We start from the raw sequence: 21,034 nt of genomic DNA, 5'->3' as shown, positions 1-21,034 counted from the left end.
ATAACGTCGACACCAGATTTTCTGGAGAATGAGACCTCTAAGTCTATCTTGCTAAAATCTGCAAGACAATATGTATAAGGCAAATACGTGTACAGAACCGTGTTTGCAAGAACCAATACGAAATACGCCGGGAAGCTCTGATGAAGTGGGTTAGCAAACCTGTTTCAGTGGGCCTTTAAGCATTTCACTTTTAATATTGCGCCTTCACTAGTCGACATCATGTTCGATTTCATTGCACTGAAGTCTCCGGCGATATGATTTCGTTCTAGTTTCTACGTCGTGAATGAAGACGAGAATCGCCACCTGCAGAACGAACCAGTGACGAGACGAGAATCGGCATATGCGGCGACAAGTATTTTCATATGTACGCAAGACATATACGGCGACAGACGCTGTTACACGGTGGGGATCGCTTGCCCGCCTCGACTATACGCTCCATATGCCAGCTCATGAAGGCACATCGTCCTTCCAGGTGACCCATGCGCCTCCATGGCGAGAGGGAAATGACTCTGCGTCTTGCGGGAGGTTGCTGGGCTTCACGGCTCTCTTCTTGTAATCTTCGAGACGTTCCTGCAGCCGCTGTACCACCTACAAAGTGGGCAAAGTGGAATGTCGAAGTATATATTAGAAAATATTTTATTTCGACTGCTTCTTAGTGTCGAAAGAAAAACTGGTAATGGCGCAAGAAACGGGGACACAGAAAGCACACAAAAGACAGGACTGACGCCAACTTGCAACTGGGGTTTATTGCACCAAGCCTGCCTTTTGTACCACAACCAAGCCATATCAACAAATGCGTAAACGTTCTACATATCAAACGGCAATTCATGCGAACACTGGTAACAAAGCATCGCTGCTCACTACAGAATCTAATCTAAACAGAGCTTGGGAAGCCAACTTGTTTTCTGGCCAGCAGAAACAATAACGACATCAACCAAGGCAACAAGAAAAAAAAAAGAAACAAGGCACTGGGGCATGACAAGTCCACATTAACAAATTATGAAACGCGTGATGAAGGCGAAAAAGAGCAAGAATCGAACGACTATGAGATAAAACCACTTGAGAAAAAAAGATGAGCAACAATCAGTGAGCAAGGGAGCAGCTGCAAGATGCAGACGCATCTAAACTGGCTCGTCTTTTTTGTGCAGGCTTTTGCTACATGCGGCGGTCCCTTCTACGAAGATGTTGCTCCACCGGAATCACCGTGTACCTGCCCCCCCAGTTCGCGTGCACCTGTCTTGACCATCATCACACGTCACAGTTCAGCGTTGAATTCGAGCGATGCGAACTTATCGGAACTTTTCCGTGCGCCTCATGGACAAGGCAGAGTGACATCGACATCGTTGGATGCGTCCGGAAACGCCCCTCAGGCGTTCTTCGTCAGTGAGCAAGGGAGCAGCTGCAAGATGCAGACGCATCTAAACTGGCTCGTCTTTTAAGGCGGAAGCCTTTAATGCCTCATCGTTGTAAGCAGGAGTTGTCGACAGAAAATGTCACGCTTTTCAATTGGTCGAAATGCTCGTGACGTCACAGTGCGCGAATTTCAAATGGGGCCAATTGTACTTTGGCTAGTAACCATGCAACCAATCAAAGGGATCGTATAGTGATGCTCCAACTAAGTTGGACTGAGTTTAGTTAATTACTTAATTAATCAATTAGCCTAATTAAGATAGAGGAGAATGAAGAGGTCAAAAGAAAGATGAAAAGAAAAGAGACGCGCGCCGCAGCGACAACAGCGTCCGCGGAAGGAGACGCTGCTAAAAAAAACATAAGTACGAAGCCGCGTTCGCTCCACCACCACGCACTTCCCCACTCAGTTCGACGTTGCTCGTTTCATATACGTTGTGTCGAACATCCTAGACAGTTCCAACAATTGACAGGTGAATGACAGAACACGATGGATAGAAATACAATAATATAAATATGAAATAGCCTAATTAACCTTTCTAGTTAGACCGCATAAATCAATAAAACCGAGAACGAAATTGTTCGAGTTGGGGAATCGAACCAGGGTCTCCGGAGTGCGATACGAGCACGCTAGCCACTCCGTAATGCCAGCTGAATGGTTTGGAATGAACAAAGGCGCGTCTAGCTAATACGGCGTCTTCGTTCACTCCCATCTTCCCCCTTTCCCTTACGGCGAGGTGCAGGTGTCCACCCAGATATGCGAGAGAGATACATTTCCTTTCCTCAAAAAATAAATTTACCGTCCAGCAAGGCGTACAGCCGAATTGGCGATGGCGTTCTGTGGACTCCCTGGCAGCGTTGCAAGACGCTGTCGCGTTCCACTCTTACAGGCGAAGCTTAACATGTTAACCACACATCAGTAACACACGCAGACAACCAATGGACGCGTCATTCGCTGGCAGCACTTGAATCATCATTCACAACCACATTCGTGACAGAATGCTGTACTAAGGCTTTCGCCTTGCACCACTTTAGTCGCCAAAGTGACTCCTAATTTTTTTTGTGCAGGCTTTTGCTACATGCGGCGGTCCCTTCTACGAAGATGTTGCTCCACCGGAATCACCGTGTACCTGCCCCCCCAGTTCGCGTGCACCTGTCTTGACCATCATCACACGTCACAGTTCAGCGTTGAATTCGAGCGATGCGAACTTATCAGAACTTTTCCGTGCGCCTCATGGACAAGGCAGAGTGACATCGACAACGTTGGATGCGTCCGGAAACGCCCCTCAGGCGTTCTTCGTCAGTGAGCAAGGGAGCAGCTGCAAGATGCAGACGCATCTAAACTGGCTCGTCTTTTTTGTGCAGGTCAGTAACAAGCAACACCCTGAATTTAAAAGTGATTCTTTATGTTTGGTCGTGCTCCCTTGCTCAGAAGTGCTATGTGAGTGTGTTGCGGGTTGCTTTGACTCATTTTGTCTACTGGTGCTCTTGTTGAGTGGCGATGTTGAAACCAATCCAGGCCCCACCTTGTCAATGTCTGATCAGTTGGAAACCATCATTGAAAATCAGAAAGTGTCTGCAACTGAGCTGAAATCTATCAGGGAGAAGTTGGATGGTCATATATCAGAATCAAACCGAAGGCTGGCTTCAATTGAAGGAAAAATAGAATCTATCACGCAGACATTAAAGAAGGTAGAGGAATGCGAGAGTTCAGTTCTGGAGCTACGAGAACAGATTGCTTCACTGAGTAGCAAGGTTGATGACCTAGAGTACCGCTCTCGGCGTAATAACTTGATTATCTTTGGGGTCAAAGAAGATAGCACGGAAACTCCGAGGAGCCTGAGGGATGCTGTGTTAACAGAAGTGTTTGAAAAAAAACTAGGTATTACGGTGGGGAGCGTTGAACGCATACACCGCTTTGGCAGGCAAGTAGAAGAAAAGAATCGACCAGTGATAATGCGGTTCTTCGATTGTAATGAAAAAATGAACCTTCTTAGGAATGCGAAGAAGCTGAAAGGTTCAGGAATGTCATTATCTGAGGACTACCCGCTTAGAATTCAAAGAGTGCGGAAACTGCTGTGGTCCACTGTTAAAGATAATTGCAAACCTGAGGATAAGGTATACCTAAAGTTTGATAAGCTAGTTTTCAACGGTGAAACATACATCTGGGACGAAGAAAGGAATGAAAGACGGAAACTTGCCGTTTTAAATGAGCGCAAAGATGATTCCGAAGGCGAAGATTCTGCCAGTGCGAATGCTGCCACATCACCGACTCGTGTTGTCACACGGAATCAGAAGCGAAATACTTATAAATGACCAGCTGATAATGTCAGACCGTTGCGACTCGTTTGCTTCAACGCTCAAAGCATCGGAAATAAGACAGCCGAATTCGAAGGACTTCTTTACGACCTGGACCCGCACATTACGTTTCTGACAGAAACATGGCTTCATTCTGAAATCCCTGATAGCTTAATTGTTCCCCCCGCCTACAGAATATTGCGATGCGACAGACCGACACGTGGCGGAGGAGTCGCGATAGTACTTAAGGAAAGTATATCTGCTGTGATGCTACCGGGTATTCCAAGCCATGAAAGTCTTTTCTGTAAGATCGATTTCTGTGGCCACACTATTGTACTAGGTGTAGTATATCGACCTCCTAACGCGGATGTCGCCTTTCTTGAAGAGCTGTGTGACTATGTTCAACGCTTCCGGGGCGACCGAGTGAAGTTGATTTTAGGTGGCGATTTCAACTTGCCTGATATAGATTGGATCCACATGTGTACTATGGGTTCCAATTCTGGTCATTCTGAGCTCCTTTTGGACACTGCCTTCACGTGTAATCTGACCCAGATTGTTGACAGACCAACCAGGATCTGTGCCTCTGCATCCCACATTCTTGACTTAGTGTTCATTAGTTCTGCCGTTAAGTGTATTTCTGTTGATGTTTTGAAGGGTGTATCTGATCATAATCTTGTTTCCTGTATTTTTTCCTTATCAGTTTACGTTGACAGCAAAAAGCGTCTCATTGTTGTGAAAAATTTTAACAGAGCTGATGATGTAGGAATAATAATGGCTGCGTTTGGGCGAGTTGGTTAGACATGTTAAACCTGGAAAGCGCATAAAAACAACGGACAACAGAAACGGATGAATGTGTAAGTGGTGCGTCGATTTTGCTGTCTGAGAAAGAGATTGCATATCTTTCTTCTTTTGCATGTGCAGCCAGATAATATTTTATCTTGTTTGAGTTTTCTTCACATGCGCAGGTGATCTGAAGTGTACATATATTCTGCTCTCGCATGAAAATAAAAATCAGTTGGAAGTAAGCGCTCGTGTGTCTGTCTCTTTCTGTTGTCCGTTGTTTTTATGCGCTTTCCAGGTTTAAGATGTAGGAATTTTGGATTTTCTAGAGACCCACCTTGACAGCTTTAGAGCTGAGGAGAATGTGAATGTGTTATGGTGTATGTTTAGAAAGATATGCCTCGACTGCTTGACAATGTATGTCCCTAGTGTTATTAAGAAAAAAAAACATAACCCATGGATTACGCGGGATATTATTCACACTAAACGTCGGCTAAAGCGAATGCGGCGTTCACGTAATCGAAATGAGTCTAATGAGAGCATGCTAGGCAGTCTATTAAGAAACAAGATCAAGCAAGCTAGGGATTCCTTTTTTAATATTACGCTTGGGCGCTTTCTGAGTGAAGCACCGGAGAAGTTCTGGCGATACATTAATGGCGACAAACAACGCAATGTGTCACTAATAGTTGATGGTTCACCTGTCACAGGGTCAAAAGATACTGCTGGTGTGTTTAATGAGTACTTCCAATCAGTGTATACCGATAAAACCTCGAGTTTTCCTTCTCAGCCAGACGACTACATTTCTTTAATGCCAGATGTTACTATCTCCCGCGAAGGTATTTTGAATCTTCTTCTGAAACTTGACGTAAAAAAGTCTAGTGGGCCTGACAACATCCCTCCAGCTTTTCTCCGCCGTTACGCAGAATGGTTATCACATTACTTACATATTATTTTCAACGCTTGTCTGTCTCAGTGCGCAGTCCCATCGGAATGGAAAACCGCACGTGTCGTACCTGTTTTTAAAGGCAGTGACCCATCTCGCGTATCTAATTATCGCCCAATATCTTTGATCTCGACCAGCTGCAAAATGTTCGAGCATGTGATCTGCCGAGCTCTGACGGAATTTTTGGAATCGACCCATTTTTTATGTGATGAGCAGCATGGATTTAGGCGTGGTTTATCTACGGTCTCACAACTGATAACCACTTGCCATGATTTTTTTATTGCAGTTAATAACAAACAACAAATAGACGCTGTTTTTCTTGACTTCGCCAAAGCCTTTGATAAGGTTCCGCACACTAAACTCATTCAAAAGCTTTACACTGCCGGAATCAATCCTAATATTATTGACCTTATTAGAGCCTACTTAGAAGATAGATTTCAATATGTTCGTGTTAACGATGAGTACTCTGATGAACTTCCGGTTTCATCTGGTGTTCCGCAAGGATCAGTTCTGGGGCCTATCCTGTTTTTAGTTTACGTAAATGACATAATTAACGTGGTTGATTCCGAAGTTAAAGTTAAACTATTTGCAGATGACTGCGTTTTATATTCCTTAGTTAACTCCACACCGGACCAAATTAAGCTTAACAGTAACCTGCAGAAGATCTCAAACTGGTGTAACCAATGGGGTATGTTTCTTAACGTTAATAAATGTTCCGTACTTAGAATTTGTAAAAAGAAAACTGTTCTGATACATCCATATTGTATAGCTGGCGTACCACTTCCAGAAACCTCGTCTGTGAAATACCTTGGAGTTCAGATAACTAATTGCCTAAACTGGGATGCTCACATCAATATTACATGCGGGAAAGCTCTGAAGACTCTGTGGTGTTTGAGGCGTAAACTGTCAAAGGCCCCAAAACATGTCAAACTGGCAGCGTATAAGGCTTTGGTGCGGCCTCGTCTGGAATATGCTTGTTGCTTATGGAACCCATTTACGGCCAAGAATATCTCCAAATTAGAAAGAGTGCAGAGGACAGCGGCCCGTTTCATTTGCAATCGATACAAACGAACAGATAGTGTATCAGCTATGATCAATTCTATTGGCCTAGAATCTCTTCAGACAAGGCGCACTGAAGCAAGATTGAAATTTTTGTTCCTAATATATAATAATCTGATTAGAATAAACACCCATGATTATATTACTCCTGTTTCACGAGCAAGTACGCGTTATAACCATGGAAAAATGCTGCAAGAATTTCGTGCATACTCTAACACAGTAAAACACTCATTTTTTTTCAAATCAATAGCAGAGTGGAATGAATTGCCGAAGTGTGTAGTGAACAGCCCAAATGTGGAAACCTTTGTCGATAATTTCAGAGCCTTTTCTATGTGAAACCCATGTTTTTTTGGTTTCTTTTTTTCGCATTATGGTTTGCTCTTGCATGAAGTTTGTGCATATCTTGTGTTTTTTTATTTGTATCTGTGCCCATGCCCGTGCTCATGCCTGCTTGGAGTCGAGCGACTCTGCAGTATGAAATAAATAAAAAATAAATAAATAAAAAAATAACCCGGAAAAACATGTCCAACAATAACAATAAGGAGGGATGAAGTCTGAAGGTACAGCGCTTAGCGTCAAGTGATAAAAACTGAAGATTATTCCTGACGAACAGTCGTCTTAGCGTCTAAGAATCTAAAAATTGTAAAACACCGAAAGAAAGGACGAAATAAGAGCACAAAACCTAGGGAAATCTGCGATCTACAAAAAACCTTCTATAAAAGAAGTCTCGGCGCTGCTAAGAAAAATGGAAGGCCTGCTAACGCATTTGTTTCCAGCTTTCTCGATGAAATAAATCTTCAACAATCTCTCTCTGAGTTTTATCATTTCCACGCTTCAAAATCTAGTTTTCTCGAATTCGGGACGGCAATTAGAACAGCTTTTGCAGTGGTCAATGAGGAAGCTCCTTTCGTTGTTGCGCAAGTTTCGGCAATGTTCACTTGCACGCTCATTAAAACAACGACCTGTTTGCCCGATGTAAACGAAGCCACAGCTAAGCGGTATCTCATAAACCACTTGTGTCCTGCATTGCGTGAACTTTTTTTGTGTTTTATGGTGAAAGCCGGCCGCTTTTCTCCGTTGTTCATGGCGCAAAGTCTTGAAAGCTCGCGGAGAATACAACATTAACATTATGTCTGCTCCGTATATTCACCAGGTGTCGCATAACATTCAGAAAATAGCGAGCAGACATAAGCTCTATGCTTGGGGTATCTATTGACAACATTTTGTTTTAGTTGAGACGACAAACGCATTGATTTCAAGCACTTTTTCGCGCGATAGAGACATTGTTCCTTTCAACAATCCTTTCGAATCCTTTCCTTTCCAGCAATCAACAAATCTGCACTTCTTCCCGTAATATGAAAAAGAATCTTGCATGGTACAGTACTCAGCTACATGAAGAGAACCAATATGATAGCACATTTGTCACCTGAGGATTTTCACTTGCTACGTCGTGGTACTCGCACGGGTCTGCGATGATGTCATACAGGCAAGGCCCCGGATCAGGGCTGCAGGGTTTTATGGTGGATTTTCTCTCCCCGCAGTCGACAGGCACTGAGTACACGTCGTCTCCCGAACCACAGCTGGGGTTGGCGCCACGGGCGACGAGAACCTTTTTGGTGCGAGAAAAACGATACCATTTACGCGGAACATACGTATAACATTGCCTGGGGTCAGCAGCCACCTCGCTTACAGGGGACGTCAGGCTGATTTGAGGTATAGAAAATTGTCACAGCCCTTCACGCTTAAAACGCGATATAAAAAAAGTCTTTTTGCGGAAAGCGACAATCTAACTATCATCATTAACAGCATGACTACGCCCACTGCAGGGCAGAAGAATTTTTCAATTCACTCCGTATAATTCTCTCCCAAGCCAGATGAGGTCATGTTATAGGTATTAACTTTCACATCTCAACTGCTCTCCTGACTTTCTGCTACTCCCTTCCACGCTTTCCCTTTCTTCAAATCAATCTCATTACCTTAATGTACTATCCGGTTGCCTTGCCTTCCCACTGCATGCCCTGTCCATGCCCATTTCTTGATCTTGATTTCGAATGCAATGCCATTAACTAGTGTTTTTTGCCTGATCAACTCTGCTCTTTTCATGTCTCTTAAAGTTACACTTGTCATTTCACTTTCCATATCTGCCTTCGTCGTCCTGAATTTAAATTGAACCCTATTCGTTAGCTCATACGTTTCTGCACTATAGCTGAGTGCCGGTACAGTACAGCAGCTTTATACTTTTCTCTTGAGGGATACTGGTAAACTGATACTCATAATACTAGAATTCCTCCAAATGCACTCCACCCTATCCACATTCTCCTAGTTACTTCACTCTCGTGGTGCGGGTCTGCACTCGGCACCTGACCAGACTAGACGCATTTCCTTACCACTTACAACACTTAGCTGTTTTAAGTAAACTGCTGATGCTTTCCAGACTGTTGAGAATTACTATATTTTCTGCATAATACTGCTTACAGTCCCAGTTCTGCTTTACCTGTCGACGTCCAACATCATGCTTTGCAATTCGTCGCGTGAGTTACTTGGCAAGGCAGCGTGATCAGCAAATCGAATATTGCTAAGGTATTCTCCTCTACCTTTTACCCCCAAGTCTTCCCAATTTATTCTCTAGCGAAAAGGGGGGAAAACTAGGCTTCTCTCTCATATCTCCAGCCATGGCTACTTCTCCCCGGAGGACACTAAGGACCATTTTCTCCAAATTTATACTTACTTAAACGTGATTTATGCAGCATTCTGGCTATATAGATGTTTGTGCTGCCGCAGAAGCCTTCTTTAGTGCTCAGAAAATAGAGTTTTAACCATTCCCCGCCCCTTTCCTGAAGCGTTACATCAAGACTCCGCGATCACTGTTTGAAGGTCACTAGCGATGCAGCCAAGCATGAGGTATCCGCATTGCAAAGGTCTAGGACGCATCAATGTTTGTCATCATAAAGGCTGCAACTGGTGTACCTCTATTTTATTTCCTGACCATCTCAACCACCTGCGTCCTTAAGAAGCGGTACTCTACGGATACAGGTCGACTTCAGTTTCTCCTCAGTGTGCCACATTATGCTTTCTGGCTCACTGAGCAACTTTGTCATGCGTTTCCTATCCAACACTTCGTGTTATATTCTTCGCGCAATTCTTGCTGCAACGCAGCTCTAACTAACTCAGAAATAAATGCTCGTAAGTTACACTTTAGAACCGCTTGCACTTCTTGTCGCAGACGTAATTGGAAATAGTCAGCCACGACGAACCTGGTAAGCCTGTGAATTCTGGCAGCTTTGACGAGCGAGCTCGGTCTCGTTCGCCGGCGGTTCTCTCGCGCCGGGTACATTAAGCCATTCTGACGTAGCCTTGGGAAAGCGCCCTACGATCATTTTATATCGATCCTGGATTATCGCCGCATTCCCATCAGTGGGATCTATGTTCAGAAGAATCTCGCTTCGAGGTGCAGCGGCCGTAGGCTTGTACAGAGACTGGAAGTGGCTGATACCGTCGATGCCAGCCAGCTGGGACACATCTCCTCCTGCATGAACGAAGGTTCGTGATAAATGCGGTGGGCTATTGCTAGCATTGTAGGGCAGCAATCTGAGCAAGAAAAATTATGACAGCTAGCCCATCGCAAACGAGCGTAAAACGCTTGTTATTCTGTTATTTATACCCTTGCCTTTCGTGTTTATCTTTCAACAATCACAGTGAGCTCAAAATTCATTTTGTAAGCACTGTGTTTTTTTAAGAGGCAAAATTTAGTAAAGTCGCTCGCTCAATGTGACTACTAATTGTAGAAGTGTGTACAACGCTTCCACGAAGCACGGTGGGCCGAGAAGCGGCACGTACGAAAACGAAGGCGAAATGCCTCTCCTGCCAATCATACAACCAGCCGTCTTCCAAGCGTCGTCTGTTCTGCGCAAAAGGGAAGACTTATCGTTCGAAGGCTCCCACGCGCTATTTTTGTCATAGGCAGTCTTTCCGACTTAGGCCCTAGGTGCTAGCACAAATGTAGAAAAAAACGTAACAGGAATGCGCACCATTCAGCAGCAGGTGCAATAATTTAGCTACATCCCACGCACACTAGTGCGTCGTGAACTGCTCTCATTTCTTGCAAGGTGACGTTACGAAATAGGCTCGAATGTTACATCACTGTTTTGAAAAATAAATCAGAAGCGCAAAGCCAGAGTCGCTCAATAACGCGACGTGCGCCCTCTTCCCGCGAACATGAACCGTGAGGACCATAATGGCCGGCGCCTGGCGCGGGCGGAAGCCCTGGCCCGCCACTATGGATCGAAACCCGGCGTATTCTACGTGGATGCCTCCGGCCCCCACCATGGGGGATGGTTCACTGCCGCAGTCGTCCACGAATCCAAAACAGTGAACGGCCTTACTTTCCGAGCCCGTGACATAACACACGCGGAGGAGGTCGCCATTGCTTTGGCTGCATCGCATTCCAATTCAAAAACAATTAATTCCGACTCGCGAGGGGCATGTCGGAACGTCGAGCAGGGCTGGGTACCGTATCTAGCCTACCGCATTCTCCAAAACAGCGTCTATACCGGGGACCCCGCTCACCGGCGTATCGTTTGGGCTCCTGCTCACATGGGCCTTGAGGGAAATGAGGCAGCTGACGCCGCCGCCCGCGCGCTCTCTCACCGGACATTCCCCTCCGACCCCGACGATCAGGAACTCGAATTCACTCCAGCTTACTCGTTTAAAGACATTTCTTTACTTTATCAATCTGGCCATAGTCTTTATCCCCGCCCGTGTAAAGGTCTCTCAAAGGCGGAGGAGCGGCTTCTGCTTCGCCTATATACAAATACTTTGCTGTGCCCGGCAGCTCTAAAACACTTTGACCCTTCTTTCTCTGGCAGCTGTCCGCACTGTGCAGAGAAGTCTTCGGACATCTACCACATGGTGTGGGCCTGCCCCTCCAACCCTGCTATCCCCCCTCACCCCAACCCAACCCGGGAGGATTGGGAGGCGACCCTGCTCGGCTGCTCTGACCTGCAGGCCCAACGGGCCCTGGTCGCGCGAGCCCGGGCAGCGGCCGACGCCACTGGGGTCCCGAACTAGGGACCTCCACCTAGTACTTGTGAGGGCTGGCCCCCTTTGGGTCAGCTCATACTTCACCTCCCGAAGTTTATCTGTAAATAAATGTTTCCACCACCACCATGCCTCCATGGGCTGCGAAGACCTGTATCCTCAAATCGAACAATGCGTCCAGAGCTTCAACGTAGATTCTGTCAGCTCCAGATGTGTTCCATACTACCACAAAAGAGCTGGACAAGTAGCGGTCTGCACTTCGAAGGCCTTACCTTCATATAATGAGCTCTATTCTCTCTGAGGCAGGTTCTTCGATGTGTAACTCGCGCCTTTGTGCACCTACTGAAGCCCGATGACGCCGCAAGCTTCAAATTTCCTGTGCAACAAGATATATCCCAAAAACGTGCCACGTTTGTGCCAGAAAGCATGGGTCGTCGCTCAGATCTCAAGAGAAGCCAGTTGGGAGCATGAAGAACTGGAGACGTGAGCGAGACTCCTCATTGCTGGAGTGGCAGCATCCTTTCTAATGGTTTTCTAAAACGCCACTTGGCGCAAAGGTGTTTCCGAGAAGCGGCGCGGCCATAGGCCGCAGGTTAAGAGTCATATTGAGCACTGTTGTACATTTCATCCGCATGCCAGATTTAGAGATACAGCTATAATCGGAACACTAACTGGCATGCTCCTTCAGACACTTGTCCTGCTGATATTCACGCGCCCAATTCAGGCGGTCTCTTTGAGAAAAGATAATGTAAATTCTAGACAGGCTGTATCAGTCGATAAAGGCAGTGACCGAAATAATTTTGCTTGAGTAGAGAGCTTAAATATATGCTTGTAACGCAACAAGCGTTTCTAGCCCGATTTAAACAAGAAAGCTCTAATGTGAGTAGCAAATGCCGTGGCTACGTTTCAAGAACGAAATTGTTTCAAAATCGTTTAAATGATAAGGCTAAAAAAGCAAAAGATAATAGTCAAGTGACCACGAAAGCCGCAGGTTTAATCCCAGCCGCGTCGGTCGAATATCGATGAAGGCCGAATTCTACAGGGTGGTGCAGTGTGCGAAATGTATGCACTGTAAAGGACTCCAGGTGGTCTAATCTTCCGGAGCCCTTCACTACAACGTCCCGCTTAGCCTGAGTCGCTTTGGGACGTTAAACCCCCTTAACTAAGCTAAACTAATCAAGTTACGAACTTTACTGCTCAGTTATTAAATGCTTATCTAATTCGGAAGCTTCTAACAAGCCTGGTTCAGAAAAAAAAGTGGAACCGCAGTTGTTAGTGAAGGAAACAAACAACGTTATGTCTGGCAGAAAACTGCGATAGTCGCAACGAAAAGTTTCTTAGCGATAGTGCCCATGAAGATGACTGCCAAAATAAACTCGGCCGCTCTTCCAGTACCTCGCACAGCTAGTAGCACTGGTGCTCGGCTGCTGACCCGAAAGACGCGGGTTCGATCCCAGCCGCGGTGGTTGAATTTCTTTGGAGGAGAAATTCTAGAGGCCCGTGTACTGTGCGATGTCAGTGCACGTTAAAGAACCCCAGGTGGTCGAAATTTCCGGAGCCCTCCACTACGGCGTCTCTCATAGCCTTAGTCGCTTTGGGACGTTAAACCCCATAAACCAAACCAAACCAGTTAGTAGCACTATGGTGCTTTACACTCGATCTCAGGCTGGCATAATTAAGGATTTAGAAGCAATAAGAATTCTGTATCGCAAAACATGAATTGTACACAAATAAAACCATTTAAGTATGTTTGAGGCCTCATAGCTCTTACCTCCAGTAAACAACAGCATCTATGACTTAGTAGAACGTTAAGTTGGGCGAGTTGGTATAGGTTCATGTTTGTTCAATTTTGTTTTTATGATTATGCCTTCCTTATATACCCAGGTTTTCGCAATAAAGCCTTAGTTGTGAGTTCAGCGCTTGTCCTGTCGTCACCTTTACTCTTGTGTCTAGTCTTTTGTGCGCTGTTTTTCAACCATGAACAGCATCTATCTATTTCAAAGCCAAAGTGTTTTCCGACAGCTAGTTCTTGACGCAAGTGATGGCCCCCCATAAAGGAGGCGAGAAGTAAGTTTAGGTGCATGAAGAAAATAAATTTGATTTCCACACAAAAAAAAACGCAGTATTCATGCCTTTAAAATTTCTCACAAACACATGCATTCATGCATTCTCGACAATACGGCTCTCTGAAAGAAAAGTATGAAAAAAATAGCTATTTTAAGAGAAACAGGGTTTGTAATCGGTGGTTTTGAAATTAGGGCATTCACATAGAGCACGTACATTGTTATTACCAACGCGTTTGGTTGTGCCTCACAAAACTTGCAAGCGTGAGCATTAAGGAGTGCACTATGGAGGAAGTAATCTCTCTTATATCTTGAAAAGATGAGTAAATATGTGCTCCAAAATAAGCCAAAATCCAAAGAGAAAAATATTAGTTTACGCTTAGCTCAACCATATTTTAGCTCCAAAAGTGTTATTTTCTGTGTTTATAATCGTAAAGTGCATCCATTCATACAACCACTTATTCTAGCGGCGACGCTAAAAACACACCAGCCTTTTTCTAGGGGAGCAAAGAAGGCGGTTTACACTGCAAACCGTGTCTTAGGATTTCTTACAAGCTCTAACGAAAGTACCCACAGTAAATTAGAATATAGCTGCAGTTCTCGCTGCTTAGAGAATAACACTATTACATGCTCTGCCAAGCAGATCAACTGTAGTCATTCCCATGTGCTCACCAGCTATCTCGTAGAGTGTAGGCAGCCAGTCTGTAGCGTGGAATAAGCGATCGTAGTCGGAACCGGGTCCGTTCCAGAGGGACTTGGCGGTCCATATGAATCCTGGAACTCGCACGCCGCCTTCCCACAGTGTAGCCTTTTCACCTCTCAGCGGCCACGCCGAAGCACCATTTATACCCCAAAAAGCAGCTGCAGCGCCGTTGTCCGAGCAGAAGATCAGAAACGTGTCGTCCAGAATGCCTCTTTCTTGAAGGGCGGCAAAAGTTTGCCCGATGGCGTCGTCAAGAGCGGACAACATACCTGTAATCATGAGGGCAACGAGAGCCGCTTCTGCTCAACCATTAACCATTACTGAGCACAGACGTTTCAGACTAGCTGCGCAATATAGCCATATTCGCTTCAAGAATAAACATCGCGAAAAGAAGCTAAAATCAGTGGTCTTGACTGCGGTGTATGGCTACAAAATGCCATTTTCTATATCATTCTCAGCATGGTGAACTACTTTGAGGAAAAATAGCATCTCACCCTTTAGGATACATCCCAGCTTTGTGAAACAAGTGTTGTGTCTAAAAAATTATTACACCTAAGCTTACCGGCTTAGCGCATTATTCAGAGAACGCTGAGTGGCACTAGCGGCCAAGAGGTCTGCGTGACAGGCACATTTTGAGGTTTCACTGACGACTGCCCAGTTGGACGTCTCGCAGGCCCATTTTGGAGTCTCTACGCTCACGTGCATACTCGGCCTTCTTCTGCTTGCGGTCCTCACTTTGATCACGTTCCCGGCACATTTTACGGACTCCAGGAGCCACTTGCAAGAACCAAATAGTCTAGTTCCCAGTGTTGTCTTATTCGTGAATAAGCACTTCATTAGTTTCAACGAAAGGAAGGGCGCACATGCTCAGTGAACACCTCAATTGCGCTGCGGGGTGGCCATGGTGTGGCCATGGTATCCACCTATAAGTTGAGGCATTCATGCGCCCTTCCGCTTCTGAAAACCAGCAGAAGATTTAGACTTTCTTGGATTTGAGGAAACTCAATGCGCATAACTGGCTGACATCAACCGCGCTTTGAGATGCATGGCGGTGGTGTCCGCATGGGGACCCCTAAAGCTGAAACCACTTCCCCGAAATATGCACTCACACCACGACAAAGTCGTGGGAAAGCACGAGCTCCGCACGTCACAGACCTGTACAACGCAAGGCAGGGCATCCTATATACGGACGAAACACGGCGCCCACAATTTCCAGGCATCCAAACAGTTGCTTTTCTGGACACAGGCAATACCAGAGGAGCAGCAACCCTTAAAACCACAAAATGACAGAGGCAGAATGCGTGGCCATATCTATGCCTATAGCACTCATCTACACCCTGCTCACAGACCACACCATCATCTGTACCGACTTTCAAGTAGAATACAGACTTCCGTAAAGGCACCGTTCCTTCATCTCCAGCCCACCTAATATCAACGCCACCATCGGTCACAAGTCCTCTCTTCGATGAGACTTTGGGTGCACATTGGGGCAGAGAAATGAGCGAGCAGCTGGTCACGTGACAACTTTATTTTAAGGCCAATAAATGAAGCTACGTAAATCGTAACTTGACAGAAACGGCACTACTAGCGGTTTTTCGAGGCGATCTAAAACTTTTTCATTGACACTTTCTTCCTGAAGTCAATAATTAAAAGTTAACTAATTAATCTTAACTAATTAATGAACTTTGAAGAGCGAAAAAATACTCAAGACTAGGCCACGCGACTCTCAACAACCTTCAGTTGGTTTCACTGGACTAGGACACTTCGCCTTTTTAAAAAGTTTGGTTACATTTAGGTGGGACGCCCGGTATATATACATATTGTCACCGGACGCCGGTAGGACGTTCTCTCTGACAGAACAGTACTTGGCAAGCACACTGGGCAGAGCGCAGCCGGCCGACTTTAGAACCGAGCTGAAGAGGACGAAGTCTGGCGCGCGCCAAAGGACGAAGACAGACCGCACGGGGGCGCCGGTAGAGTGGTGTCTAAAATAAGCGTGTTATTACTGCTCCCCTCTGGAAAGGCATCGACTCGATGCCTGAAAATGAGGGAGGAGCCACGTGTGGGCATGAACAGAGTGCCAGGCACTGAACGTGGCCAGAGTTCTCCTAGCGGGCATGGTATGGCTTGAGTCTTGCGACGTGCACAATTTCGGATGTCGGCGGGTGTCTTGAACAGCGAACACTACTCCCTCGCGGGTGCTCTTCGTACGTAACGTCGCTGAGTTTGCGGGGTACCTTGTAGGGACCGAAGTAACGGCGCAAAAGCTTCTCGGAGCGCCCGCGGAGACGGGTGGGGCTCCAAACCCACACTTGATCGCCAGCGTGGAAAATGACTTCGCGATGACGAAGGTTGTAGCGGTGAGCATAGACTTCTTGCCGCACGCAGGTTCGTTGCCGAACCAGCCTGCGGGCAGCCTCTGCATGGCGAACGAATGCATCAGCGTCGGCAACGGATGGGTGCCCAATATGGGGCAACAACATCGTGTCCAACATAGTCGCGACTTCACGACTGTGTACCAAACGAAATGGCGTGAACCCCGCCGTCTCTTGAAGGGCAGTATTGTAGGCAAACGTGACGTACGGAAGTATTTCGTTCCAGTTCTTATGGTCATCGTCGACCTACATACAAATCATATCAGCGATAGTCTTATTGAGGCGCTCTGTTAGGCCGTTGGTTTGACGATGGTAAGCTGTGGTCTTACGATGACTTGTGCCACTGAGCCGCATAACTTCCTGGACGTGAATGCTGTGCCTCAGTCAGTTAAAACAACATAAGGGGCGCCATGGCGGAGGACTATGCTGGTGATGAAAAAAGTAAGCAATTTCAGCAGCAGTGCCGCGGGGAAGGGCTTTCATCCCGCAATACCGGGTGAGGTAGTCGGTGGCAACCACAATATACCGGTTACCCAATGATGTCGTGGGAAATGGGCCAAGTAAGTCCATGCCGACTTGGTGGAAAGAGATTCTCCGCGGAGCAGTGGGTTGGAGCAAGCCAGCCGGCTTGAAAGGTGGTTTCGTGCGACGTTGACACTCGCGGCAAGTGCGTACATAACGCTTGACAGCCGCAGAAAGCCTGGACCAGTAATAACGGTGACGAACTCGTGCCATCGTTCGAGAAAATCCGAGGTGGCCGGAAGGAAGCTCGTCGTGGCATGCCTGCAAAACGTCAGTGCGGAGCGCCTTTGGAACCACGAGCACATATCCATAGTCCGTGGGGCCGTGATTTCGTTTCTAAAGGACGCCATCCCGCAAGCAAAACGACGACAAGCCATGCGCGAATAGACGAGGTGGTAACGAGGCGGCACCCTCGAGATAATCGATGAGTGGCCGCAATTCCGTGTCGTCCCTGTGTTGTTTGGTGAGGGCGGACGTGGTCAGACACCAATAAATAGAGGGTCATCTTCGAGGTCATCAGAGCTGGACGGCATAGGAGCACGGGACAAGCAGTTTGCATCGCTGCGTTTGCTGTCCGACTTGTAGACAACTGTAACATCAAATTCCTGCAAGCTAAGGCTCCAACGAGCTAGCCGGCCCGAGGGGTCTTTAAGTTTTGCGAGCCAACACAGTGAGTGGTGGTCACCCACGACCCGAAACGGGCGACCATAGAATTAGGGTCAAAACTTCATTATCGCCCACACAACAGCTAGGCATTCCTTTTCAGTGGTTGAGTAATTCGCCTCGGACCGTGACAGCATGCGGCTGCCGTAGGCAATCACGCGCTCAACACCATCTTGCCACTGGACGAGGACTGCACCGAGGCCAATGTTGGTGGCATCGGTGTGAAGTTCCGTCTCCGCCTCCTCAAAATGGGGATCCAACGCGTTGGTCCGCCGCCACGGTCGGACCAACGCGTTGGATCCCCATTTTGATCCCAACCAACGCGTTGGATCCCGACAATATTGGACTTGACAAGACTAGCAGGTCAGCCGGCACGCAGGGAGACCACTCCCAACCCGGTGGGCCGATTTGTTGACTTTTTTTTAGCCTTTTTCCTCCCATCCTCCATAGCGCCGCGACGCAGCTTCACGGCTGAACGCCGGCGTTCGGCGGCGGGGAGGCCGCTCCAAGCCAACATGGCAAGCGCAAACCAGCAACGCGGCTACGACCCGGAAGGCATGGCATGGTCAACTGTGCCGCAGACCAGTCGGGACCAAGCCTGCAACACTAATGTGATCCGGGCTTTTGAAAAAAGAGCCCAGAAACTCCAAGCCTGCGCGCAAGGGAAGGCCACGTCAGCCCACGGAGGCCACCATGCGCAACCCGACAAGGCATCCGATGAGCGCGCAGCCGGAGGCCCAAGGCAAGTCAAAGCTGCATGGAAACCGAAGTTTCTCTGCAGATTTAGACCAGACGATGTGGTGCTAATCATCAAGCCATTAACGGCGACAAGCTTGAAGAACTTACAACACGGTGAGCTAGGCCTAGCCCTACGACAGCGAGTCGGGGAGGCCCAAGCGGACAACTTTTACTTCACAATATCCCCGGACCAAAACCTGATCATCGTGGGCATGTCGAGCATCCACGCGGCAGACAAACTGGTCGGGGACTTTGCGATACAACTCCAAGAAGGAGCAGACCTCCGTTTGCACGGGCACGTAAAACAGAGCGAAGACAACGTGGTTCACGGAGTCATCACAGTGGCCAATCTGGAAACCACCGAGTCCCTGCGAGGGAAGGTGAAAAGCTTTCACGGAGAGAGCACCATCCTGGAGATCCGAAAGTTCGGAACTTCGAACAAAGCCAGAATAACCTTCGAAGGCAAGTACAAGCCCAGATCTGTACTGTACAATGCGCAAGTGATACCGGTAGCAACGTAACGCCGCACCATACAAGCGTGTAACCTGTGCGGCACGGTGGGACATAGGCCAGATACCTGTCCGACACCGAGACAAGGAAACTGCGGACTCTGCGGAACGCAAGCCCCGTTTGTGGAGGGGGTGCGGTCCCCTCACGTGTGCAAACCAAAATGTGCGGTGTGTGGCGGCGAACACGCCACGAACTCAAGAGACTGCACGGCGAAATTCCGCACGAACGCGCAGCAACAACCCAGCAATCAGGAGAAAAAGAGGGAAAAGAGGAAAAAAAACAAGAAGAAAAAGGGAGGAAGCGGAAATCTGCCGCCCCCTCCACCTAACAGGGAGTCGACTTCTGATCAACCCAAGCAAAAGGGGACCTGGGCCAGCATAGTCCAGAACGGGAAGCAGCAGGTGAGTGGGACCACCTCTCGTCCTCCTCCTCCTCCCAAACCTTCCTCTCCACCCACACCCAACCCAGTAGAAACCGAGTTACGAAACCAGATAGCAGCCCTAAAAGCGCAGATCGAGGTGCTAACGAGCAAACTAGAAAGTGCGCTAGCTAAACCCCAGCCACCTCAGCAAGAGGAGGCGATGGAAAGCGACGCGGAACCTAGTCTTGAAAATAAACTAGAAGCTATTATGAGAAGGGTCCAGGAATCCATTCCCACCATAGTCTCACAACAGATAGCGAAAGCGATGACGGTTCGCAAATAAGCTAACACGAGGAGACTCCAGAATCCCCGAGCCTACAGGATGCGTAGGGTGCTGAGCGAGGACGAGGAGGAAGACCACCAGGAGCAATTTCCCCTCCAGAATAACAACAATCTCCAGATACAACATGGCGAGACAAACTAAAGAGTGTCCCATAACATTAACCCAGTGGAATAGTCGAGGCTTGAAATCGAGGACTAAGAGAGCGGATCTTAGGATGCACCTGTCTACGTACGAGCATACTCCGGCAGTAGTGGCCGTACAGGAACCTGGCGGGAACGTGAGCCTCACAAACTACAAAACGTTCCAACTCGACCCCCTAACGTGCATCTTTGTGCACAAAAATTTCACTGCAAATTTGGTAGATCTGGAATTACAAACCAGCTTTTCGCACGTGATGGTGACTCTTCTGCCACTGAAGAAGGAGGATTCACCGCTACACATCCTGAACGTGTACTGCCCACCTAAAGCAAAAAACGTAACCTTCTCCACACTCCTGAGCAGAGCTATCAGGGAAGCGGGACGAGACCCGCTACTAGTAATGGGAGATTTCAACGCGCAGAGTCCCTCGTGGGGCTATCATCGAGAAGACATACGAGGACGGAAGCTAGCGGAGGCGGCGTCCGCGTTAGGTCTAACCCTATACACTGACCCGGCGTGCCCCACGCGGATAGGGAACTCGGTGCAGAGGGACACGTGTCCCGACTTAACCTTCACGAAAAACGTGAGGCGAGTGGAGTGGACGAATACGGAGGAAACTCTCGGTAGTGACCACTGCCTGATCACCATAACAATCCGTAGGAAACCCCTTACCAGGCCTACGGGGCACACTATGCTGCCGGACTGGACGAAATTTAGAAAGGAATACGAGGTATGCTCCATCCAGGAGCAGGGATATCAAGCCTGGACAAAACAGCTGCTGATCAACCTGCGTTCGACGCAGACGCAGGTAAAGCTCTCAGAGGCGGTGACGGACGTGGACACCCACCTCCTCCACCTCTGGGCAGCCAGACGCAGCATGGTCAAAAGATGGCGTAGACAGAAGCATAACCGAAAGCTAAGAGCTCGGGTAGCTGCAATCACTAAAGAAGCGGCGGACTACGCGGCGCAACTCGCGGACGCGAACTGGGTAGATAGCTGCAACGCGGCCGCTAGGCAGATGTCTAGCAAAAACACGTGGCGCCTCTTCCGGGCGCTCATAGATCCAAACCAGACGCGCACCGAGACGCAGAAGC

At 47.6% G+C, this 21,034-nt stretch overlaps 1 pseudogene; it reads right to left on the bottom strand.

The window, feature by feature from the left end:
• Positions 1 to 432: 432 nt before the first annotated feature.
• The window catches only part of LOC149343946 (arylsulfatase B-like), a 69,932-nt pseudogene continuing 49,330 nt past the window's right edge, over positions 433 to 21,034 (bottom strand).

The sequence above is a fragment of the Amblyomma mixtum genome, chromosome 5, assembly GCF_055824585.1.
Source record: "Amblyomma mixtum isolate Tamu chromosome 5, ASM5582458v1, whole genome shotgun sequence".
NCBI lineage: Eukaryota > Metazoa > Arthropoda > Arachnida > Ixodida > Ixodidae > Amblyomma > Amblyomma mixtum.
The sequence above is the reverse complement of the archived record's forward strand: the minus strand, read 5'-3'. Positions and strand labels throughout refer to the sequence as shown.